The 27,547-nt window shown below is 40.5% G+C and overlaps 1 non-coding gene across 1 annotated transcript; it reads right to left on the reverse strand.

The window, feature by feature from the left end:
* TRNAC-ACA lies at positions 9,043-9,114 on the reverse strand. The gene has a single exon. It is a non-coding gene; the product is annotated as a tRNA-Cys (tRNA).

The raw sequence follows: 27,547 nt of genomic DNA on the forward strand, positions 1-27,547 counted from the left end.
TTATGCAGATGAACAAGTTTTAAAGATCTAATGTACAGCATGGTAACTATAATTAACAATACTATATCATATACTTGTCAATGGCTAAGAGAGTAGATCTATTTTCATTACACACAACACAAAAAAACCTGGATATATTAGTTGTTTTCAGTGTGGTAATCATTTCACAATGTAAATGTACATGAAATCACCATGTTTTACACCGTAAGCATACATCCAATTTTTTTTTCAACTATACATCAATAAAGATACAAAAAGTTCCAATTAGATTTAAAATTACATTGTTCACGTTTAACTTTAATAAGAGAAAATTAATAAAGATGAACACTGTTGAGAAACTAAAGTTTCTGATATTTTGATCATAGTTGTTCATCTAGCATTTTTGATGTTACAGACATTTCATTGGCAAGCAAGTCTATTCAATCTCAATAGTTCTCATTTTTCTGCTGAGATCAGAACAAAGGGTAATGCCTTTAAAATGGAAAATTTTGGTTGATAGTAATAGTATTTTTTGAGATCCTAAAATTTCTAAATTTAATGTTGCCTGGAGAAAGGGAAATAGGTAGATAGATACAGACGGTGTGGTTTTCAAGTATGTAGTAACCAAAGTGAAGAAAATGTGACACAGTGAATATTTTGCCCTAGGTTCAAAAAATATCTGGTTTGATTAATGAGGAGCAAAATGCAGTATAAAATATAGGCAAAGAGTGTAAATTACTGCATGAATTTTTGTATTCAAGGAGTCAGCTTGGTAGGTATAACTTTTAGGAGAAGTAAACCTATGGTGATTTAGGTAGGAAGAGTTCAAGGTTTTAAGAGACTTGCGTTCTAAAGAAAATATGAAACATGATCTGCAATAATAAAATTCTGGGATTCAAAGGATAAGATGTACTAGTCCCTCTTTCCTCTGTACAGTTTATGCCATGACTTCCTCTGTTCCATTTGGGGTACTAAGTTCCTTTAATTCTCACCAGGAAAGTGAAACATGGTACGAGGGTTGGGCAAGCATGTCCCACAAAAGCGATTTAGATAACTTGAGAAGATTTCACCTGGAGAAGCAAATAGACTTAATAAAAACATAGTAATTACTTATCTCTTCTCATGTCCCCTGCATCTTATTCTTGCTGAATTGCCACACAAGATCTTTGTCCTTCTCTCTTTCATCTATCTCAATTCCTCCAGTCATTGCATTTGGTCTTATGGTTTCAAATGCCATCTACATGCTGACAACTAACCACGTGTATATCTTTAGTCTTGACCACTTCTGGGAACTCTCATCTCATATTGAGCTATCTATCTGACATCTCTACATAGATGAACAACTGACATTTCAAACATAACAGGGTCAAAGCTGACTCCTACCGTGACTAATCTCACTTCCTTCCCCATCTAAATTAGTGACAATTGCCTCCTTCATTTGCCCAAGTCCCAACTATTGGAGTCATGCTTCTGTCTGATCATTGCAAAGGGGACATAGTGCCTGGCAGACGTATAGGAAGAAGATGGAGGGCACACACAGATCAAGCAGAAGCCAGTCTCAACTCAGCACGCCCAAAGGAGCCTTCAGAGGCATGCTGGGAGTAGGTGCTTGACGGTGAAGATTCAGCACTCGGTGTGCCTTTCCAGAAGAGTCCTGTAGTTTTGGACACCTGCTTCTCTAATCAGGTCTGTGGAAGAGGGAAAGAAAGGCATAATGAAAGTTATATTCTAAAATGGGTAGCCTCATCCAGGAGAGGTAGTTTCACAATGTCTGGGAGAGTCTGACTCTGAACACACGCAAGTGTTGGAAACTCTGAGAGGCACAGTGATGCCTGTTTTTGGTGACATTGAGAACAAAGCTTTTAATGATGGTCTCACCCACAGGGTGCAATGCAAAACCCAACACCTGTGACTGTTCAGTCTTCTGTTATTGTGGAAGTAATTATACTATTCATGGAACACAATAACCCGCAATATTTCTCAGAGGAAAAAGAACAAATTCTGCCTCTTTTGGTTCAATTTTCAGAGCAAATTTCAACAGCCTTCCTGTTCTACAGGAAAAAGAAAGCTAAAAGCAAAACCCACTGACAACTCAGATGAACAGAAAATGGCTATGGATCTCACAGAATATATTTATTTAAAATCTCCCTCTCATTTATTTTTTTCTGTACAGAGAACATTTGTTTTAAAAGATGGTATTCAACCAACTATAATCATTCATCGTTCAATACATTTGATGATCATTCACTTGCCATGTACTGACTGTGCCTTTGCAAAGATACACTATACTCAGTAGAACAAAATTGGAGTATTCATTTGCCCTGAGATTTAGTTAGCTAGGCCCAACTGGATTGTAGGATGCATCAGAGTGTAATTGGGTCTAATCTACATGTAAAAGATGCTTACTCTTTGGAAGGAAAGTTATGACCAACCTAGACAGCATATTCAAAAGCAGAGACATTACTTTGCCAACCAAGGTCCATCTAGTCAAGGCTATGGTTTTTCCAGCAGTCATGTATGGATGTGAGAGTTGGACTGTGAAGAAGGCTGAGCACTGAAGAATTGATGCTTTTGAACTGTGGTGTTGGAGAAGACTCTTGAGAGTCCCTTGGACTGCAAGGAGCTCCAACCAGTCCATTCTGAAGGAGACTGGTCTTTGGAAGGAATGATGCTAAAGCTGAAACTCTAGTACTTTGGCCACCTCATGTGAAGAGTTGACTCATTAGAAAAGACTCTGATGCTGGGAGGGATTGGGGGCAGGAGGAGAAGGGGGCAACAGAGGATGAGACGGCTGGATGGCATCACTGACTCGACGGACATGAGTTTGAGTGAACTCCAGAAGTTGGTGATGGACAGGGAGGCCTGGCGTGCTGCAGTTCATGGGGTGGCAAAGGGTTGGACGTGACTGAGCGACTGAACTGACTGAATCTACATGTGATTATGACTGAACATCAAGCAAAAGAAGGAAAGTGCCAATGTGTGTGGTTACTTAGTATATTAAGAGAGCCACGCTCTTTAAATATATTATTTCACTAAATCTCAAAAATAATCTTAAGTAAGTACTGCTGTTCCTATTTTATAGATGAGGACATAGGTTTCATGAAAGTTTAAATAATTTTCTTGAGGATGAGAATAAGTGACAAAGCCTTAATTTAAAAATTAAATTTATTTATTTATTTTTAAATAAAAAAGATGAATATTTTTAATGATGAAAGGTACAATTTACAAAGAAGATAGACATCATAAACCATTAGACACCTAACAACAAAGAAACAAAGATACATAAAGCAAAAATCAGAAGAAATAGAAGGGAAAGGAACAAAATATATACTAATAATGAGACATATTAAAATTTACCTGAGAATATTTTATCAAGTATAGAAAAAATAAGAATAGGAGCATCTTGAATGATGTCATTAATAATTTAAATATAGTAGATTTTTATTTATACTAATTTATATTAATCTTAAAACCCAGACAAATACATTTGAAATGTTATGTCTCATACATTGTTATTAGATGTCCATAAGACATTTAGAAAAACTGCAAAGCCAGAATTTTAATCCAAGTCTTTTCATTTTTACTTCAAAGCCTTTGTACTTAGTTACTATACTGCGGTACTTCTCCATCACAAAAATGGAAAGAATAAAAAGACGTAAAGAAACGTAAAGAAAGATGAGCTGCCTTCCTCTGTGGGCAGCTTGGAGAACACCTAGGGTGAGGACTGGTGAGGGCTGAGATGACCAAGTATTGAAACACCTTTAACTTTTCCTTAAATGTTTTGGCAAATTTTAGCCACTGCCTTAATGAAAGTGATAAAGAGAATACAGAAAGAAATACAGCTATTTAAAAGAAAATTGTTCCTAGGATGTTTCCAGGACAAAGGGGATTTGTCATGGTCTTCCTGGGTAGTGCGCCTAGTCTGCCGTTCTGGCAGCTTTGTCTGTGGATCTAAGGCAGGAGCCAACACAGTGATGCCTCAGCGGTTCAGCTCATAACAAGGGCTCGAAACCAGAGTCCATGGAACTGCAGCTGGGGAAAAACTGGCCTGTGGCGGCGGGGATGGTAACTTCCGAATGGACTCAGAATCTTGAGTGGAATACATTTTTGTCCTGGTGTAACTGAGGATCTGATGGCAGTCATTGACTTTTAGTTATCTGAAGATCAACTGAAATGGAAGAAAATTCCAGTTCTCAAAGTTTTGCCATTAATTAGCAATGGCAAATTATTTGGGGAGCATGTTTGTCTCTGACATTTAAGGTCAAATTCTTCTTGTCTTATTATTGTCAAAAGGGTCCATTATGTAAGGAAGAGTAACAAATTATTAATTTTTATTTTTTATTGAAGTATAATTGCTTTGCAATGTTGTGTTAGTTTCTGCTATGTAATGAAGTGAAATCAGCTATAGTATATCTATATCCCCTCGCTCTAGAATCTCCCTCCTACTCCAACCCCATGTCTCTCCTCTAGGTCATCACAGGGCACTGAGCTGAGCTCTCTGTGCTATACAACAGCTTTCCACTAGCTGTCCATACATGGTAGTTTATATATGTCCATCCTAATCTCCCAGTTCGTCCCACCCACCCCTTCCCTCACTGTGCCCACATGTTCCTTCTGTATGTCTGCAACTTTATTCCTGCCTTGAAAACAGGTTCACCTGTATTATTTTTATAAATGACATACATATGTGTTTAGATATGATATTTATTTTTCTTTTCATGAATTACTTTGGAAGAGTAACAATTTAACAGGAGGTCATTGACATGTTGATTATGATTTTCTAAGAAGCCATTAAAAAAGAAATGTAAGTAATTGGCAAAGTCTAAAAATGGCTTATTTGTGACTGCTTGTGTATGTAAAACATTGTATTGTCCTTTTGACCTGTAAATAGAGAAATACTAGTTGAGTGCAGTTTTAGTATTTACAGTTAAGGAATTATCTAAAAGTCTGATGCCAGGACACCAATTTTAGCCTAAAAAGCTTTAGGCCAAAAGGGCTATATTTAAGTTTAATAATGATTAGGAACCATTCATTTAGAACCAGGAGAGAGGTAGAAGTTAATATTAGTTTCACTGTCGTTTCTGTTTAAGTGAAAATTGTTTCTACAAGAGAGGGCTTATTAGCATAGATATGTTGAAACCACATACATAAATATGAAATAGATGATTTAGTGCTTTAAAAAATTGTATTAGTTTTCTAGAGCTGATGTAACAAATGACGACAAACCTGAAAGCTTACAAGTAGCAGAAATGCACACTTTCACAGTTCTGAAAGCCAGACGTCTGCCAGGCAGTGTGCTCTCTGAAGGCTTGAAGGGAGACTTCTTTGTCACCTGTTTCCTAGTTTTTGGCGAGTACTGGCACTTCCTGGCATCCCTTGGCTTGTAGACCCATCATTCCAGTTTCTGCTTTTGTTGTCACATGGCCATCTCTACATGTGTCTGCCTCTTGTCATAATGATACATCAGTGTACTAGGGAGCATGCCATCAATATTAACTTAATTCAATCTGCAAAGACTCTATTTCCAAGTGATGTCACATTCACAGGTACTGACAGAGGTGGGGAGGGGGGCTCTTGCACATAATTCTGTGGTCTTGATCTCAAAGTATGATCCTATTCCTTTGCTGTATGTTTCCCTCTCAGAAGCTTTCTCGCTGAAGTACTCTGAAGGCAGGTTTCTCATGTTTTCCCAATTTTTTAAAAGTGTATTTTTATTTTAAATTTATTTTTTATTTTATTTTTATTTTTGACCTCAGGCTTTTTGTTTCAGTGTGAGGAGGCTCCAGAGGTCTCGGGCTCAGCACTTGTGGTGCCTGGGCTTAGTTGCTCTTTGGCATGAGAGATGTTAGCTCCTTGACCAGGGATCAAACCCATGTCCCCTGCATTGCAAGGCAGATTCTTAATCACTGGACCAGCATGGGAGTCCCTTCCCCAGTTTTAATAAAGAAAAAATAAATAATCAGAGAAGTGATAGGCCAAAGGCAACATGTTAAGATTTGGAAAACAGAGTCTAGTCGGGAAAACAGAAATCACTCCAACTATTTTAATAGAGAGGATTTAATATAAATTGGAGAACTGAAAAGGCAAGAAAAAAGCACTGAGGTGACATAGGTCTAGTCAAGGAAAGTTTTTCCAGTAGTCATATATGGATGTGAGCATTGGACCATAAAGAAGGCAGAGAGCCAAAAATTGATGCTTTCGAACCGTGGTGCTGGAGAAGACTCTTGAGAGTTCCTTGGACTGCAGGATCAAACCAGTCAATCCTAAAGGAAATTGTTCCTGAATATTCATTGGAAGAAGTGATGCTGAATCTCCAGTACTCTGGCCACCTGATGCAAAGAACTGACTCATCGGAAAAGACCCTCATGCTGAGAAAGATTGAGGGCAAGAGGAAAAGGGGGCAATGGAGGATGAAATGGTTGGATGGCATCACAGATTCAATGGACATGAGTTTGAGCAAACTCTGGGAAATAGTGGAGGACAGAGGAGCCTGCTGTGCTTCAGTTCATAGGGTCACAAAGAGTCAGATGTGACAGCAACTGAAAGCAACAACACAGGAGGGACACAAGGAAGTGGTTGGAACCTGTCTTTGGCAAAGAAGTGTCAGAGAGCTGGGACCCACACTGCTGTGGAGATGGTGCTGGGCAGTCTTCCGGCATCTCTGAAGGGTGCAATGAGGCCAGTTTTGTGAGTGTGAAAAAATACAGGAAACTAGAATCTCACTTACCGCTGCCTAGGTGATGGGCTGTTGCTGAGTGGAGAGTGGCAGGATGGCCAGTACTCAGCAAGGGGCCTGCCTCCCTCTGCCTTCCTCCCTCTGCCTGTTATCAGTAGTCCTTTTGGTAGTGGAGCCCCTTTTGCCAGAACCAATCTGGGAGCCATCTAACAAAGGTGAGATGAGGTTCAGAGCCCAGTGGCAGCATCTTAAAGTGGACGGCAGAAAGGTGGATTTGGATTTGGGAGAAGTCTTAGCTCAATAACCAACAAATGCAAGTTTGCAGGGCCAGTTTTCATATTTGAAAGACTAGTTGACACTGTACATTTGTTTATATACTGTGGCCCTTTTGAGAGACATAAAGCATTGTAATGACTAAGATTTCCCCTCCCCATGACCTCCATAGCCTCCATAAAGAAGGATGAACTTCAAAGAATTGATGCTTTCAAACTGTGGTGTTGGAGAAGAATCTTGAGAGTCCCTTGGACAGCAAGATCAAACCAGTCAGTCCTAAATGAAATCAACCTTGAATATCTGTTGGAAGGACTGATGCCAAAGCTGATGCTCCAATACTTTGGCCACTTGATGTGAAGAGCTGACTCATTGGAAAAGACTGATGCTGGGAAAGATTGAGGGCAAGAGGAGAAGGGGGCAACAGAGGATGAGATGGTTGCATGGTATCACTGACTCATGGATATAAGTTTATACAAACTGGAGATACTGAAGGACAGAGAAGGCGGTTGTGCTGCAGTCCATGGGGTCACAAAGAGTTAGATATGACCTAGTGACTGAGCAAAAACAACAAATACCCTCTAAGAACCAGTACCACCTTTGAGAGAACATTGCCTCATGAATATGAGCATTACTGGTTCTCAGACCTAGATGTTTGATAGCTTACCTCTCAGGCACAGATATTAAAAGCTGAAATGTGTGATGTGGAGTTCAAACCCTTTGCTCCTCAGGGATAAGCTCTGGGCTTTGAGTTCCCTTCTGATTGTAGGTTGCAGTCCAAGGTTGGGGTTTATGGTGATACTGTATCTCTGTATCCAGCTTCTGGTAAACTGTAAACCAGCTTCTCCTACTCACCTCCATATGGACCTTGTGTCATTTGAATGGTATGTAGACTCAGACAGTTTTTCTACAATTTTTTCCAGTGGAAGTTGTTGCATATTTAGCAGCAGATTCTGTGTGTCCCTGGGAAGAGGGGAACCCAGAATCCTAGTGTATTTCCATCTTGAATGGGGACCTCAAGAAGCTCCATCTTAAGGAAAGAGCACAGGGCCTTCCCTAGAAGCACAGTGGTTAAGCCTTCATCTTCCAGTGCAGGGGGCTGTTGCTTCCATCCCTGGTCGAGGAGCTGAGATCCCAAGCTCATGGCCAAAACATCAGACTACAAACAGAAGCAATATTGTAGCAAATTCGCCAAAGACTTTAAAATGGTCTACCTTAAAAAATATTTACAACAGAAAGAGTACAAACCAGGTGAATAAGCAGGAGTGAATGAAGTATGATTGTAGGCATCATAATGATCAAAATGTGTAGGTTTTTGCAGATGGTGAAGAGGCTGGATATTCATGTTAAAGAGTAAATCCAAGTGGGCTCTTGGGTAGCTATTTCAGAGAATGGCTATCCTATCTATTGCAGGGAGGTTAGGTAATTGGGAAGTGTTCAGAAGATAAGTGTTCTGCTGGCTCAGTGGGTAAAGAGTCTGCCTGCAATGTGGGAGATCCAAGGTCGGTTCCTGGGTTGGGAAGATCCCCTGGAGAAGGAAATGGCAACCCACTCTAGTATTCTTACCTGGAGAACTCTATTGTCAGAGGAGCCTGTACGGCTACAGTCCATGGGGTCACAAAGAGTCAGACACGACTGAGTGACTAACACATTTTCTGAAGAAAACAAAGCAATTCAATTTGTTAATCTCTAGGACTGACTTACTGAACTGGCTTGCTTTCTTAAAAAATTGGAGTGAGGGCAGGGAGATAGCAGAGGTAGGTACCTCTAGCAACTGATTAGATGGGAAGTTTAGATGGAGACACATAAGAAGTAGTCCAAGGACTATAGAGGGTAGTTTAACAAAATGTGAGATTGTAGGTATGGTGACCATAGAATTGTAGAGAGGAGGGATGGATGTGGTTTGTTGATCATGCAGATCTTGAGTGATAAAGTAGGGCAAAATAAAGAGAAAATATAGGATCTGGAATTTAAAGTCATTTATCAAGTCATGAAGTCGCTCAGTCATGTCTGACTCTTTGTGACCCCACGGACTGTAGCCCACCAGGCTCCTCCATCCATGGAATTTTCTAGGCAAGAGTACTGGAGTGGGCTGCCATTTCCTTCTCCAGGGGATCTTCCCAACCCAGGGATCGAACCTGGGTCTTCTGCATTGTGGGCAGACGCTTTACCGTCTGAGCCACCAAGGAATAGTTATAAATGACATTACCTCATTTTAGGCTGCTGCACTATAGTGGAATTAGGAGTAGGTAAGAAGGAGATAGCTATTTGGAACAACATTTGAGGGAATTCTTTATCTTCGGAGATCTGACATTTCCAGTAAAAGCAAGGCCAGGGTTTGTCAGGTGCTCTGCTTTTGGACAAATGAGCTGGCTGTTGAGTCTCCTTCTTCTTCTTCTTGGCAGAAAAATCATATTGCAGCTTATAAATTAAGAGAGTACCAGTAAGGAAATTTCATTGAGCATTGGTATGGTTAATGGCCCTGAATATTTGAGGAAATGCATCCATTAAAAAAAAAAAAAAAAAGCAGAGTCCAAAAACAGACTGTTAGGAATAGGAATAATCAAAGGATAGGTGATCACAGAGAAAGGGACTATAGGCATCTGGAAAAGATGGAGTGAGGGGAGAACAGGATTCAAGAGATAGATGATTACAGGTGGTGCAGGTTCTGCAGTTCTTGCTGATTAAAAAAAAATTGTTTTAAATTTATTTTTGGCTGTGCTGGCTCTGGGGCGCTGTGAGGGCTTTTCTCTAGTTTTGGAGAGCAGGGGCTACATTCTAGTTGTGGTGCGTGTCTTTTTGCTGAGCACAGGCTCGAGGGTACTTGGGCTTGAGCCGTTATACCTGAGCTCTAGAGCATGGGCTCAGTTGTTGTGGTGCAAGGGCTTAGTTGCTCCGAGGCCTGTGGGATTCTCCCAGATCGGGGATAGAACCCGTGTCTTCTGTATTGGCAGGCGGTTCTTTACCATTGAGTCACCAGGGAAGCCTGTTGTTGATTCTTTTTACTATTTCTTAGATCTTTCTCCATTTCTCCTTACTCTTCACCACCACCCCTCTTCAAATCACAGCCATCACTCACCTGGGCTATTACAACACCCTCCCACCTTGGCTCTATGTTTCATGCTACCCTCAAACCTACCCCAGTTTATTTTCTACTTTTCTGTCAATGATCTTTCTAAAATATTCATCCGTTCACTCCACAGGTATTTGTGAAACACCAAGTATGCATGAGGCATTCTACTGGGTGGTGGTCAGACATTGATCAGCTAAGCATGTATGGCCGCTGATTTCAGTGAGCTTGAAGCCCTTGATTGTTTTTCATTGTTCAGTGGCCTAATCATGTCTGACTCTGCGATCCCATGAACTGCAGCATGCCAGGCCTCCCTGTCCCTTACCATCTCCCGAAGTTTGCCCAAGTTCATGTCCATTGCGTTGAAGTCCTTAATGAACAGTGACAACAATGATTAAAAAGGCCAGGTATGGGAAGGATGATGGTGTGGCTGGAAGGAGAGAAGGGGCAGTTCTCTGAAAGAAAGAGCCTAGAGGGAGTGATGTCTGTTATACCAGAGTTTGGTTTTTAGCTGAAAGCATTTGAAGGGTTAGCCAGGAGAAGGTTGTTGACCAGAGGAGATCTGAGTTTTGTAAAGGCCATTCTGGCAGCTGAACGGAGAAAAGTTCGGAGGGTAATTACTAATTAAATTTCTTCCTTCTCTCCTTTCAAAGGATCTCCCAGTGTTCAGATTTAAACACTGATTCCTTATGCTAGTATTCAAAAGCTTTTTGTAAACAACCCTTCCCTCTGCAACTAGTTGCATCAGTTGCTGGACCTTTTCTCACAGTTTACACCTCTGGTTCTTAATGCAAAATTACCTGGGGATACAGTAGAGATTGAGATTCTCAGGCCCCATCCCCAGGGATTTCATTTTATTAATTTAAGGGTTTGACTTCAAAATCTACACTTCCAAACAGTACCCCATGCTATCAGTCAGGACCAGTTGTTGTCCAAATATTGGACTGGCTGAAAAGTTCCTTTGCACTTTTCTGTAACATTTTAAGGAAAAATCTATACAATCTCTTTGGACAACTAGTAGAACTTCCTGTTTTTCTCTATCTGCTTGGTCCAATATGGTAACTGTTGAATGCTTGAGATATGGCTGGTGCAACTAACTAAATTTTAATTGAGAAGAATTGAAATAAACTTAATTTAAAGAGCCACCTGTGGCAAATTGGCCAGTTCAGTGTGGATTCCAGTCTGAGACACTTCCTTTATGAAGGTTGTACTCAATGTGTGGTTTCTTGCCTCGTGGTCTAGGCACGATCTTCCCACTCTAGGAGCCTGCTCTCCACTAGGCACACCTCCTCCCTACATGGTCAGTTTCCATGGAGTCTATAGGTCTCTCCTACAATAGCTTCCTTTTGACCCCGTCAGATACAGAGTATCTTCAGATACAGAGTAGGTACCCCTTCTTCCATATCACAGACATATATCTCTCTTTATCCCCAACACCTTGAGAGCTGCCTGGATACAAAACTCTCTGTACATGCTTGTTGTAGAAATAAACAAATAAACGAAACAATTGAGACACAGAACAATAGGGGTTAGAACCATTTAACTGAATAAGGCATTAGGTAGACACTGGTCATTAGATGAGGGTTATCGTTTGTTTGCTGCAACTTTGTTATTGGAAACGCCACGAAGCTGGACCCGAGAGAATTAAACTGTTCGTGATCTTTAGTTGCTAAAGAATTCAATGTATCATCTCCAATATCTTTGTGGATTAGTTAGTTTTGCAAAGTTTGGATGGCAGCATGTTTTCGGGAGAAATATTTTGGAGCCATACTACCTGGATTGAAACCCTGGTTCTGTTGCTTATCCAGCAACTGATTCTGTTGTTTAACCTCAGGGAAGATGTTAAGTTACTTAACATTTTTTTTTTATATTCAGTTTCATCACCTACAAAATGTGTTAATTATAGTACTTACTTCTCAATGTTGTTAACAAATTAATATTTGCAAAGGTCTTAAGACAGTATCTGGCACATATTAAGGAATTAAGTGTTTGCTTAATAAATTAAAAACAAACTTGGCTCTTGGCTCCATTAATATCCCAAGCTTGTGATCTTTTATCTTGGGCAAAAGAAGAATTAGAGGAAAATGTAGGCAGTGAATACACATTATCAATACTCAGCAACTACCCATGCCTTCTAGGATTCAACTGGGATGAAGAGATGGGATAATGTTATGAACACAGAGGCAGGCTCATGTTACAGTACGTGTGTATGCTCAGTTGCTTCAGGCATGTCCAACTTTTTGCGACCCCATGGATATAGGCCTGCCAGGCTCCACTGTCCATGGAATTTTCTGGGCAAGGATACTGGGGCGGGTTGCCGTTTTCTCTGCCAGGGGATCTTCCTGATCCAGGGATCCAACCCGCATCTCTTTTGTCTCCTGGATTGAAAGTGGGTTCTTTACTGCCGCTTGGTCTGAGTCACTCTGTCAATGGGAGATTACGAGAAGTAGGGTGAGAAGAAATTCTGGAAAGGTAAAAATGAAACAGCCAATATTTACATGAAATCTGGCATGATTTTGATGTAAAATGTAAATTTTTTGAAAATTGCCTCATGTCAGATCTCTTATCACCTTTTCAATCTAAGCCTAAAGTAGATTTTGAAAGCAGAATTTGAGCTCCCACTTTTCCTTTCTCAAAGAACACATGTTGGGCATTTGATATTTACTTGTCTAATTAAATTATAACCTTTTCTTAATAGAACTCGGCATTCTCTTCAGGAAAACTTCCTCCTTGCCATCACAGGCACTCCTGATTGGCAGGAATTAAAGGTGAGTTGCTACCTCTAGGAGATGGAAATGAATCCAATATAAGTTGATCTGACACTTTTCTCTAGGAATTACATTTTGAGGGGAATGATACATGGAAAGATATACCAATCCAGCCATTCATTACCTTGATACCTGGACCTCATAGTTAAGAAATTCCTATAACTTAAGGAAGAGTTTTCCCTGTTCCTGACTTAAATCTCTGGAATTCTGGCTTATTCAGAATTTTAGCTACTAAATATACCTCTAACAGATTCCATGTTCTGTTTACATGAGCCAAAGTTAGTCTATGATGTAAGGAATTCAAGCTGATACAATTCTATATTTACTTAAGTCATGATCTGGTGAAATAAATAGTGAACTCTGAAATTTTCCCCCAAAACACTGTTTTTTAATGAACTTTCTTACTGACTGTGAAGTAGAATAGGAAATTTCAGAGGTTGCATTAATGAGACTTCTTGACATAAAGAGGAAATGCCAGATGTTTAGAAACATCAAGTAAGAAATAATGGACTAATAAGGAAAGTCATATCTAAAAACCCATCTCTAGAACAGTCAGCAAACTTTTTCTAAAAAGGCCAGAGAGTAAATAATTTAAGCCTTGAGAGTAATAAAGTCTTTGTTAAAACTCTCAACTCTGCTCATTTCAGTTTAGTCGCTCAGTTGTGTTCGACTCTGCGACCCCGTAGACTGCAGCAGCCAGGGTTCCCTGTCCATCACCAACTCCCAGAGCTTGCTCAAACTCATGTCCGTCTCATCTTTGATGCCATCCGACCATCCCATCCTTTGTCATCCTCTTCTCCTCCTACCTTCAATCTTTCCCAGCATCAGAGTCTTTTCCAGTGAGTCAGTTCTTCGCATCAGGTGGCCAAAGTATTGGAGTTTCAGCTTCAGCATCAGTCCTTCCAATGAATATTCAGGACTGATTTCCTTTAAGATGAACTGATCAGATCTCCTTGAAGTTCAAGGGACTCTCAAGAGTTTTCTCTAACACCATGGTTCAGAAGCATCAATTCTTCAGTGCTCAGCTTTCTTTACAGTCTGACTCTCACATCCATACATGACTACTGGAAAAACCATAGCTTTGAGTATATGGGCCTTTGTCAGCAAAGTAATGTCTCTGCTTTTTAATACACTGTCTAGGTTGGTCATAACTTTTCTGCCAAGGGGTAAGGGTCTTTTAATTTCATGGCTTCAGTCACCATCTGCAGTGATTTTGGAGCACCCCCAAATAAAGTCTGTCACTGTTTCCACTCAACTTTACTATTAAAGCACGAAAGCAGCTCTAGATAATGTGTAAACAAATGAACATGACCCTGTTCCAATAAAACTTTATTTACAAATATAGGCAGCAGATGAGATTTGGCTCACTAGCCACAGTTTGCTGACAGCTGCCTTAGAATTGTGCCTGGTGTATATTAGGCTTTCAATAAATATTCATTGACTGGATGAATGAAAAAGGGATCAGTTTGTAGGCTGGATACAGTTGCCATCTGATGGTTTCTGTTTTCTCAGACTATTAGCAATGAGAGCTTTTTAATGACAGCAGAGTAGAGTTGGGGCTTTGAGACCATTAGCAAATTTCTGAAATAACTGCTGGTTGGGGACAATGTCTGATTCCAAAATCCAAATCTTATATATTGCTAGGAATGGTTTATTAGGAGGGAAGGAAAGGAACTAGCATCTATTAAAAGAGCTTAATGTCATTTGCATATAATAATGATCTTACCCCTTCCTTTCCAATTCGGATATCTTTTGATTCTTTGTCTTATCTGGTTTCTGTGGCTAGCACTTCCAATACTGTTCTGAATAGAAGTGGTAGAGGGGGCATCCTTGTCTTGTTCCAGATTTTAGTGGGAAGTCTTTTATTAATAGCTTTTCACCATTGGGGATTATGTTGGCTGTGGGTTTGTCATAAATAATTTTTATTATGTTGAGATATGTTCTCTCTGTACACACTTTGATGAGAGTTGTTACCATGAATAGATTTTGAATTTTATCAGCTGGTTTCTTTGCATCTATTGAGACGATCATGTGATTTTTGTCTTTTCTTTTGTTGATGTGGTATATCACATCGGACCATCCCTGTTACCATGGGATGAGTCTAGCCTGATCATAGTATATTATCTTTTTTGTGTTTAGTTAAGTCTGCTAATATTTTTGTTAAGAATTTTTGCAACTGCATTCTGTATACCTGAATCTAACTCAACATTATAAATCAACTGTGTAGTAGTAGTGTTAGTCGCTAGTCATGTCATACTCTTTGTGACCCACAGACTATAGCCTGCCAGGGTCCTCTGTCCATGGGATTCTTCAGGCAAGAATACTGGAGTGGGTTGCCATTCCCTTCTCCAGGGGATCTTCCTGACCCAGGGATTGAACCAGGGCCTCCTGTGTTGTAGAAGATTCTTTACCATCTGGGCTACAAGGAACTTTAATTTAAAAAAAAAAAAAACAGTTTAATATAGTGCTTTTCAGGAATGCTCTTTGGAAATTTGAAACAATCAGTTGAGGTGTTTGTTAATAGATGTGGGTTCTCAGATTCCTCACCAGACCTGTTGAATCAGAGACACTGAAAGTACTGTTAATTTTCTCAAGATCCTAAAATGATTGTCATGCAAAATTTAGTTTGAGAACTACTGCTTTAATTGATATCAGCAACTTAAAATACATTATGTTTTCTTCACAATAATCTTTGAAAGAGATTTTATTAACCCCCATTTACAGATAGAGATACTGGAACTTAGAGAGGCAAAGAGAACTGCCAAGAGTAGCATAGAACCTAAATGAAACCATGTTTCACATCCCCTCTTGTCTGTCTTAAAGCCCACACTTCCCCACTATGCCATTCTGCCTCTAGCATCAACAGCAAAACAGAAGTATAGATTAAATTATTCTAGTTCATTATCTGATTGGCATTATCTGTTGAAAGATCTAAAATACTACTGAGGTTCAAGTGGAAAATTAAAGAGCTTAAAATTGAATGTTTTTCCCTGAAACTTAAGGATTATGAGTTAAGGAGAAATAATCTTACTATACTGCTGGAGTCACAGGAATCTATGAATTAAGAAGGAGCTTCTCTGAACTGTATCATGTTTTTATTTTCAATTCAGTTCAGTTCAGATCAGTCGCTCAATTGTGTCCAACTCTTTGCGACCCCATGAATTGCGCACGCCAGGCCTCCCTGTCCATCACCAACTCTCTGAGTTCACCCAAACTCATGTGCATCCCTCCCAGCATCAGGGTCTTTCCAACGAGTCAACTCTTCGCATGAGGTGGCCAAAGTATTGGAGTTTCAGCCTCATTATCAGTCCTTCTAATGAACATCCAGGACAGGTCTTGTTTAGGATGGACTGGTTGGATCTCCTTGCAGTCCAAGGGACTCTCAAGAGTCTTCTTCAGCACCACAGTGCAAAAGCATCAATTCTTCAGCACTCAGCTTTCTTCACAGTCCAACTCTCACATCCATACATGACTACTGGAAAAACCATAGCCTTGACTAGATGGACCTTTGCTGGCAAAGTAATATCTCTGCTTTACAATATACTCTCTAGATTGGTCATAACTTTCCTTCCAAGGAGTAAGTGTCTTTTAATTTCATGGCTGCAATCACCATCTGCAGTGATTTTGGAGCCCCCCCAAATAAAGTCTGATACTGTTTCCACTGTTTCCCCATCTATTTGCCATGAAATGATGGGACCAGATGCCATGATCTTCGTTTTCTGAATGTTGAGCTTTAAGCCAACTTTTCACTCTTCTCTTTCACTTTCATCAAGAGGCTCTTTAGTTCCTCCTCACTTTCTGCCATAAAGGTGGTGTCATCTGCATATCTGAGGTTATTGATATTTTTCCTGGCAATCTTGATTCCAGCTTATGCTTCTCCCAGTCCAGCGTTTCTCATGATGTACTCTGCATAGAAGTTAAATAAGCAGGGTAACAATATACAGCCTTGACATACTCCTTTTCCTATTTGGAACCAGTCTGTTGTTCCATGTCCAGTTCTAACTGTTGCTTCCTGACCTGCATATAGGTTTCTCAAGAGGCAGGTCAGGTGGTCTGGTATTCCCATCTCTTTCAGAATTTTCCAGTTCATTGTGATCCACACAGTCAAAGGCTTTGGTATAGTCAATAAAGCAGAAATAGATGTTTTTCTGGAACTTTCTTGCTTTTTCCATGATCCAGCAGATGTTGGCAATTTGATCTCTGGTTCCTCTGCCTTTTCTAAAACCAGCCTGAACATCTAGAAGTTCACTGTTCATGTATTGCTGAAGCCTGGCTTGGAGAATTTTGAGTATTACTTTACTAGTATGTGAGATGAGTGCAATTGTGTGGTAGTTTGAGCATTCTTTGGCTTTGCCTTTCTTTGGGATTGGAATGAACACTGACCTTTTCCAGTCCTGTGGCCACTGTAGAGTTTTCCAAATTTGCAGGCATATTGAGTGCAGCACTTTCACAGAATCATCTTCCAGGATTTGAAATAGCTCAACTGGAATTCCAGCACCTCCACTAGCTTTGTTCATAGTGATGTTTTCTAAGGCGTACTTGACTTCATATTCTAGGATGTCTGGCTCTAGGTGAGTGATCACACCATTGTGATTATCTGGGTCATGAAGATCTTTTTTGTACAGTTCTTCTGTGTATTCTTGCCTCCTCTTCTTAATATCTTCTGCTTCTGTTAGATCCAGACCATTTCTGTCCTTTTTTGAGCCCATCTTTGCATGAAATATTCCCTTGGTATCTCTAATTTTCTTGAAGAGATCTCTAGTCTTTCCCATTCTGTTGTTTTCCTATATTTCCTTGCATTGATCACTGAGGAAGACTTTCTTATCTTTCCTTGCTATTCTTTGGAACTCTGCATTCAGATGCTTATATCTTTCTTTTTGTCCTTTGCTTTTCACTTCTCTTCTTTTCCCAGCTATTTGTAAGGCCTCCTCAGGCAGCCATTTTGCTTTTTTGCCTTTCTTTTCCATGGGGATGGTCTTGATCCCTGTCTCCTGTACAATGTCACGAATATCTGTCCATAGTTCATCAGGCACTCTATCAGATCTAGTCCCTTAAATTTATTTCTCACTTCCACTTTCTTTTCAATGACCTACCACAAAAGAGATATATCAGAGATATTTTCTGTGGCTCTTGTTAGCTTCAATTTGAAGCAAACTCCTTTCAAGTTGATAAACCAAAATTCACTCAAGCTGTGAAGGAGATCTAGATTGGCTCCTTGGATGAAATCCACTCCAGTATTCTTGCCTGGAAAAGCCCATGGACAGAGAGGCTCATGGACTATAGTCCATGGGATTGCAAAAAGAGTCAGACATGACTGAGCACACAAACATGGTCTATTTACTGGAACGTGACATGTTTAGTGAAACTATATAGGCCATTCCATTATGTTACAAAGGGCTTGCTGCTGCTGCTGCTGCTGCCAAGTCACGTCAGTCATGTCTGACTCTGTGCGACCCCATGGACGGCAGCCCACCAGACTCCCCCATCCCTGGGATTCTCCAGTCAAGAACACTGGAGTGGGTTGCCATTTCCTTCTCCAATGTGTGAAAGTGAAAAGTGAAAGGGAAGTCACTCAGTCATGTCTGACTCTTCGTGACCTCATGGACTGCAGCCCACCAGGCTCCTCCATCCATGGGATTTTCCAGGTAAGAGTACTGGAGTGGGGTGCCATTGCCTTCTCCTTACAAAGGACTTCCTAGGCGGTAAAGAATCCATCTGCCAGTGCAGCAGCTGAAAAAGATGTGGGTTTGATCCCTGGGTTGGGAAGATACCTTGGTGTAGGAAATGGCAACTTGCTCTAATATTCTTGCCTGGAAAATCCCATGGACAGAGAAACCTGGTGGGCTGCAATCCATGGGGTTGAAAAAGAGTCAGACATGACTGAGCAAGCATGCACGTTATTTACAAAATTATGCATATTATGTAGACCATCGTCCTCTTACTCAGTGGTGTCCAACTCTTTGTAACTCCATGGACTGTAGCTCACCATGCTTCTCTGCCCATGGTGTTTTCTGAGCAAGAATACTGGAGTGAGTAGCCATTCCCTTCTCCAGGAGATCATCTCAATCCAGGGATTGAACCTGAATCTCCTGCATTGCAGGCAGATTCTTTACTGTCTGAGCCACCATGTAGACCATGCTTCAGTTCAAATCAGGTTCACTTAGCTGACAATTGTTTCCAACTATGTAGTACCAGCATTTTGAAGGACAGGACTTGGTGAGATCCTTGAACTCTGTTCTTGGGGTAGAGGAAGCTCCTGTGTATGTCTTCTGGAAAGGGAGCATATTTGGAGTCCTCCTGCCCTCCCGCTGAGTGTTAGGTTATGTAAATTTCAAGTTGTACAGATTTGTTGCCTGGCTAATTTTATTCTAAGATTTAAATCTTAAGGAAAAATTTTACTTTTTGTAAAAAATTATTTTTTAATTGGAGGAAAATTGATTTACAATGTTGTATTGGTTTTGGCCACACAACAATACAAATCAGCCATAATTAAACATATATTCCCTCCCTCTGGGGATTCCGTCCCTTGGCCCAATCCCATTCCCTCTAGGTCACAGAGTGCTAGGTTCGGCTCCTTGTGTTATTAATATATAGCAATTTCTCACCAGCTATCTATTTTACACATAATAGTGTGCATATGTTGATGCTTTTTCTCCATTTGTCCCACTTTCTCTTCCCCCCACTGTGTCTACAAGTCTGTTTTCTACATCTGTATCTCCAGTCCTTCCCTCCAAATAGGTTCATCAATACTATTTTTCTAGATTCTGTATATATACATTAACATATGATATTGGTTTTTCTCTTTCTGATTTATTTCACTCTGTATAACAGACTCTGCATTCATCCACCTCACTAGATCTGATTCAAATTCATTCTTTTTTATGGCTAACACTTCATTGTACATATGTACCACATCGTCTTTGGGGCTCCCCTCATGGTTCAGCAGTTAAGAATCTGCCTGCAATGCCGGAGATGCAGGTTTGATCCCTGGGTTTGGGATATCCCTTGGAAGAGGGCTTTAAAGCCTCTTGATGAAAGTGAAAGAGGAGAGTGAAAAAGTTGGCTTAAAGCTCAACATTCAGAAAGCGAAGATCATGGGATCTGGTCCCATCACTTCATGGGAAATAGATGGGGAAACAGTGGAAAACAGTGTCAGACTTTATTTTTGGGGGCTCCAAAATCACTGCAGATGGTGACCGCAGCCATGAAATTAAAAGATGCTTACTCCTTGAAAGGAAAATTATGACCAATCTAGAGAGCATATTCTAAAGCAGAGACATGGGGATGATCCAGAGAGATGATATGGGGTGGGAGGTGGGAGGGGGGTTCAGGATTGGGAACTCATGTACACCCATGGCAGATTCATGTCAATGTCTGGCAAAACTAATACAGTATTGTAAAGCAAAATAAAGTAAAAATAAAAATTTAAATTAAAAAAAAAGAAATACAGTAAAAAAAAAAAAAACCTGGAGCCTTTTAGATGTAAATAAATGTTGTAATTACTATTTATCTAAATGTTTAAACACCTTTTGTCTTCCAGACAACAATGAACTAGCTTGCACAGAATAAAATTAAATTTAAATTAAAAAAAAAAAAAAAAGCAGAGACATTGCTTTGCCAACAAAGGTCCATCTAGTCAAGGCTATGGTTTTTCCAGTAGTCATGTATGGATGTGAGAGTTGGACTGTGAAGAAAGCTGAGCACCGAAGAATTGATGATTTTGAACTGTGGTGTTGGAGAAGACTCTTGAGAGTCCCTTGGACTGCAAGGAGATCCAACCAGTCCATTCTAAAGGAGGTTAGTCCTGGGTGTTCTTTGGAAGGAATGATGCTAAAGCTGAAACTCCAGTACTTTGGCCACCTCATGCGAAGAGCTGACTCATTGGAAAAGACTCTGATGCTGGGAGGAATTGGGGGCAGGAGGAGAAGGGGATGTCAGAGGATGAGATGGCTGGATAGCATCACTGACTCGATGGACATGAGTTTGAGTGAACTCCGGGAGTTGGTGATGGCCTGGCATGCTGCGATTCATGGGGTCGCAAAGAGTCGAACACGACTGAGCGACTGAACTGAACTGGAAGAGGGCATGACAACCCACTCCAGTATTCTTGCCTGGAGGATCCCATGGACAGAGAAGCCTGGTGGGCTACAGTCACAAAGAGTTGGACATGACTGAAGTGACTTAGCACCCACACACACACCATAACTTCCTTCTCCTTTCATCTGTAGATGGACATCTAGGTTCCTTCCATATTCTGACTATTGTAAATAGTGCTGCAATGAACACTGAGGTGCGTATGTCTTTTGGAATCGTGGCTTTCTTAGCTTTCTCAGGTAGTGACATTGTTGGGTCATATGGTAGATATATTCTTCGTTTCTTAAGGAAGAAAAGATTCTACTTTCATTCAATATCTGGAAATTCAAGCTAACTATGAGAATTCAAGTGCTGGAATATAGTTTAGATTACCAGAGGAATACTAATCTATAGTAACTCTATGAAAAGAAGGTGACTGGTCTGAATTTATTAAACACACATCCAAATCAAATGTGTGAAATACTGCCAAGATTTAAAAATTTTAATAATGCTTTAAAATTTTTTATTGGGGTATAGTTGCTTTACAGGGTTGTGTTAGTTTCTGCTATACGGCAAAATGAATCAGATATATGTATACATACATCCCCTCTGTTTGGGATTTCCTTCCCATTTAAGTCACCACAGAGCACTGAGGAGAGTTCCCTGTGCTCTACAGTGGGCTCTCCTTAGTTATCTACTTTATATATAGTAACAATAGAGTATATACATCAATCCCAGTCTCCCAGTTCATCCCATGCTTCTCCCTTCCCCACCTTGGTATCCATATGTTTATTCTGTATGTCTGTGTCTCTATTTCTGCTTTGCAAATAGGTCCATCTGTACCACTTTCTAGATTCCACATATATGTGATAATATATAATATTTGCTTTTCTCTTTCTGACTTACTTCATTCTGTATGACAGTCTCTAGGTCCACCCATGTCTCTGCAAATAAATAATTCTGACTATATGCAAATTTGGGTTTACAGGCTACTCCTTTGAAGATAACCTTCCTGCATGATAGGACTCTGCTATCCTGAAACATTTGATGTATGTTGAATTGCAGTTTAATTCCCTGTGCATTATTGGGTTAAATGCACAATCAGCACCTTATAAACTACATATGAATTTTTCACCACACGTGAAAAAATCATAGCCCAGCTTTTGTTCAGTGCCCTCTCCTCTCCCCATAAAACTGCTGGCAGTGGCTGTGTGCCCATGTCATACCAGTCCAGGCAGAGCATAGATGAAAAAAATTACATCTATTACAAAAAAATCATCCATTATAATATGCTCCCAATTATTATCCAAGTTGTATATTGTGCATTATCTATGCCAAGGCTCACCTCCTGTTAGCATGGAAAATTGAGAAAGGACTAGAGAGCCAAAATTATAATGTTTACAAAGGACAACTTTATGAGCCAGAAAGAAGCTGCCCTAAATTCCTGCCAATGGCAGGAGAGAATACTTTCCTCCAAAGCTCAGCCATAAGGTTCCATCTGCCAGGTGATATTGCAGTACCAAGGAACAGATGATTCCACGGTCTGCCCTGATTTACCCACCCTATGGGGAGTCTAACATATAGGATATAACAGGAGGAAAGGCCGAAAACTCCAGTATCAAATAAAATCTGCCTTTCCAATGATACTTCAGGGTCAATACCCTGTTGATAAATGTACTCTGAAAAAAGTAAGACATTTCACAACTAAGAACTGCCTTCTTAAGGGAACACACAAAAGAACTGCCAGAGTTACAGGGAAGAGAAAACTGTTGGCTGAAAACGAGTCTTGAGACTCCTCTTGGACTCTTATCTTTTAGAATATAGATCATCTGCAACTTATGAATATTCATTTTTGGGTCATTCCATGTATGTATTAAAACAGGCAGCTCATGCTGTGGTGGGGCAGCAAGAAGGGGAGTTGATCTTACTCAGAAACAAAATGAACCAAATCATAGCAGGGACGTGGAAACCACAGACTCTGACCAAGTAGGGAAAGGAATATAGAAAATTTTTAGCAATGGGGAGTCAATTACCACATTGATAATATTTTGTAAGAAGTAGTAAGTTAGCATGACTAGGTATTATGCTATACAACCTGGGATTTGGATCCAGCACTCCAGATTCCAGAACTGTGGAGAAGATAAAAATCTCAGCACCAAGGGAGCCAAGGTAGGGATTAGACATAAGGAAATAGCACAATAGTGTTTCCAAGGGCAGGAAGACCATCTTAGTCATTCTGGGGTTCCATTTTCTAACTCAGTGCCTGGTGCATGGAGATCGCATTTGAATCTACTGACCACTCCACTCACTCTTTCCTGAACATTGACTCTTGTTGGCTTCTGTGTCATGACCCTTTTCTTTAACTCTAGCCATGCCCTTTTAGCCTCCTTTGAAGGATTTCTTCTCAGCATATATAGTACATCTCTACATGGATGTCTCATTGATGTTGTTTAGTTGCTAAGTGACCCCATGGACTGAAGACCACCAGGCTCCTCTGTCCACAGGATTTCCTAGGCAAGAATACTGGAGTGGGGTGCCATTTCCTTTTCCAGGGGATCTTCCCGACTCAAAGATCGAATCTGGGTCTCCTGAATTGGCAGGCAGATTCTTCATTGCTGAGCCACTTGGGTGGCTGCCAGATGTCTCATTGCTACCTCAAATTCAGTGCATTTAAAATACACTCACTCTTGTGTCCAAACCTGAGGCTTCTCCTGTGTTCTCTGCCTTGGTGAATTGACATCATCTTTCTTCGCCAGAACTGTAATCATTAGTTGAGTGGCAGCCTTTCCTCTTTCATCTCCCTCACCATCTACATCTAGTCACAAAGTCCAGTTGATTTGAGCTGAATTGCTTTTAAAACCCCTGCCCACATTTTTCTACAGTGACGGCCACTTCTCTATTCAGGCCACCATGACCTTTTACTAACATCATTGCATATTTTGCTTAATACTCTCTTTGCCTCCTGCTTTACAGTCATCCAATGCCTTCCTCTTACTGCAGCCAGGTAATCTACCAGAAGCACAAATCTAATTATGTCTTTTCTTTGCTTATGTCCTTCAGTTCTCCATCAGACTTGGGTTCCCACATTAAGAATAAAAACCTGATTTCTTGAAGTGATTATAAGACTTTTCTTGATTTGACTCCTGATTACTTCTCCAGCTTTCTCTTTCCACTACGTCTTTCTTTATATATTCTCTACCCCTTTTCAACTTTATTCTAGAGAGAGACTGCTATCTATAAAAACTTCAGTCCTTTGCAAATTTTTCTGTCTGCTTTGAATACTCTTCCCCTCTTGATCTGGCTAGCTCTTACTTATCATTTAGGTCATCCTTTAATATCACCTCTTCTGGAACATGTTCTATGCTCAAACACCTTATCATAGAAATTATCAGGAGGTATAATTGCCTTTTGCTTTCTTATATTGTCTATCAGAAGTTAATCTGCATAAGGGCAGACATGATCAATCTGCCTTGCTTGTCATATTTCCAGGCCAGGGCATTTCTCCTGGCATGTTGTTCTCTCCCAGTGAGTAATGCATAAATAAAGGTTTATTGAACTCACCTGAAGAAATTTGTAGCAGTGGATTTTAACAGTTGTTTGAACATGAAAACAAGGAAAGACCTCAAATGTGACAGTGTAGCCCTGTTAAGAGTCCTAGAAGAACACTGTAATGGATTAAAAATGACTGAAAAGTTTTGCCACTTTTCCTGTGGAAAGGTGAAGAACTGCTCCTTTTCCCTTTGAATCTGGGCTGGCCTGTGCCAATTTAACAAATAGAATATGATGGAAGAGATTCTCTGCCAGTTTGGGCTTGGCATTTGAAAGGATAGGCAGCTTCTACTTTATTCTCTTGGAGTCCTGAGGTGCCATGTGAGAAGTCCAGCTACTCTATTGGAACCCTATAGCTAGGAGCTCTGCAACTTCATGGAGACAGAGGGGGTGCCCTGCTGAGTGCAGCCTTGCAGTTATTCTTGCTAGGATTTCAGGCATGTGAGTGAAGCCCTCGGGGGTTTTTCAGAATATAAGGAACCAAGCTAACAGACATGAATGTTCCCAGTAGACTTCAAGTGAGTGGAAGAATTGCTCAGTAGAAAATTACCCTAACTCCTGACCCCCAGAATCATGAGATATAGTAGAGTGGTTTTTGCGTTCAATTTGTGTATGGTCTCTAATTTGGAACATGGCTTGTTATAGAACAGTAGATAACCAGAACAGTCAGTGCTTTCTTTCATTAGCTGTGAGGGATTCAAAGTAGGGAAGGGGTCATTCTGAACCCTGCCATGTTCTCTCTGCAGTAGCTGTGGCTTTAGGCATGAAGCTGGGGTGGGGAAATGTATGCGTGAGAGTCTCGAGTCTTAGCTCAGGGTCCATTTCCCCATAGCATCAACTTTCTTTCTGGTTGGGTTTCAGCCCTCAAAAACCTACAAAAGCTCATGTACATTTTGGAGGATTACCTTCCCAGCTCACACACATAAATATTTGGAACCTGACCTATTTGGAAACTGGGAATTGAGTGGAGAGAAAGTCTCATATCTGTTAAGAAGTGGCAAAAACACTCATGGGGTTTGACTTAAAATGAAGGCGGCAAAAAGGGATTGACTGTTGAAGCGGTTGTGGGGAGGACAGTGGTGGAGGCTATGCATACCTGTTCTTGCACTTTGTTCTGTTCCAGCCCAGGTTCTGGAGACAATCAAACTGCGGGGTAGAGTGAATATAATGGCTAAAGGAAACTATCTGTTGCTATTTTACCTGAACCTACAACTCAACTTCAATTAGTTGACTTCTACATTTTGAAAGATTACTATACCAATTACTAATGACTCATCTTCCTGTGCCAAGTCATTACCTGGCAGTCCAGTTCCCAAAGATCAAATCCAAAATACCTGCTTGCCTCCTGTCTCTTACCTGTCTCAGGCCTCTGCAGTTCCTCTGATTTGGGGACTGCTTGACTGCAAGGAGATCCAACCAGTCCATTCTAAAGGAGATCAGTCCTGGGTGTTCTTTGGAAGAAATGATGCGTAAGCTGAAACTCCAGTACTTTGGCCACCTCATGCGAAGAGTTGACTCATTGGAAAAGAGTCAGTCTGATGCTGGGAGGGATTGGGGGCAAGAGGAGATGGGGACGACAGAGGATGAGATGGCTAGATGGCATCATTGACTCGATGGACGTGAGTTTGAGTGAACTCCGGGAGTTGGTGATGGACAGGGAGGCCTGGTGTGCTACGATTCATGGGGTCGCAAAGAGTCGGACACGACTGAGCAACTGAATTGAACTGAACTGAACTGAACTGACCTACTTTTACTTAACAACAACATCCCGAGTATTGGACTTGCCCTCTCTCATCCTTGCACTCTTTCCCTCTCCAGTTATTGTCACCACCTCTCCAATCCTCCAAAAGGGTAAATCTCCAGTTGGTCCCACTTGACAGTGTGCCTGAGTCTTATGCTTAACTTTGTGCCCAGAATCTCACCCTTTTTATATTAGTTAAGATTAATTATTTAAGTTGTAAAAGTTACATGTCCAATTAAATCCTATTTAAACTAAAAAGGGGGTGGGGGTTATTACTTTTTTTTTACCCAACAGAGGGAAGGAATCCTCTAAGGGATTTGAATTATGGGGGTGATCCACAAGATTATTTTCTGATCTCTGACATCTTTTTTTCTCATTTTCTTTTGCTATAAATGTGTCAGGAAATAAAGCTACAGAGCTCAGAGCTTATATCCTTTTAGCAGGAAACCAGAGAAGGAAGAAGGGTTTCCTTGCTAGTATCAATGCGTGTGCCTAACTGGAGCAGTCATTAAAAGGTGAAGGACGATGGCTACTTCAGACTGGGCTCTTTGCCCGGCCCTGTGATGAGACAGGGGCCTGTTACCAAGCAGAGCCCAGACAAGTGCAAGGTCTCCAAGGCAACAGGTTTGAGCTAAGGAGAGGCCCCAAGTTGCATCTGCAATTCTTGTCTGATTCTCTGAGCCAATGAAGATTGTCCATTTATGAGCGGCCTTGAGGAGGGACAGGTTAGAGAGATTGTGGAGTGCTGAGGAGAACATGGGAGATTGGGAATGGAGCAAGGCAGGAGTCTGCCCATCCTGTCACGTGCCCAGGTTCACAGAAAATGGGGCAAATGGGAAGAGCAACATGGACTTTTCTCAAAGGTGCCAGATTGTGACCATATGGCCATGTACAGAGATCTGTTAAGAACAAAACATCAAAAAACAAGCATCTGAGGACTGGACAAACTTGAAATTGAGTGCCTTATGGCTTGTGTTAGAACAGTTGTTTTCTTCAGGTAATTCTGTTTTATTTGAATTGTGCTTGTTTACTTATATTGTACCCCGAGAATAATAGCTGAACATCATTTGAGCTGTTAACAGACTCAGAAAGGAGAGCTCTGACTTGAAATAGGGTATGAATGAAGATGAATATGATTTCTTTTTTTAATGCCAAAAGTAGTTAAAGAGATAAGTTGTTTTGAAATAACTGTGAAACAATGAAAATATTTTTTAAAATTTCTTTTTACCAGAAGGAAATGAAATATTTTGAGCTGACAATCTAATTACTTTAAGAATATCATTCTTACTAAGAAAATAAAATGAATTCTTTAAATGAATTAGGAGTTGAGAAATTGAAAAATAGCTTAGGAAAACAAAAAAGATTTAATTTTGCAATGAATTAGAATACTTCTATTTACTCTGATGGATAATTTGCATATT

This window comes from Capra hircus, chromosome 20 (assembly GCF_001704415.2).
Source record: "Capra hircus breed San Clemente chromosome 20, ASM170441v1, whole genome shotgun sequence".
Classification (NCBI taxonomy): domain Eukaryota; kingdom Metazoa; phylum Chordata; class Mammalia; order Artiodactyla; family Bovidae; genus Capra; species Capra hircus.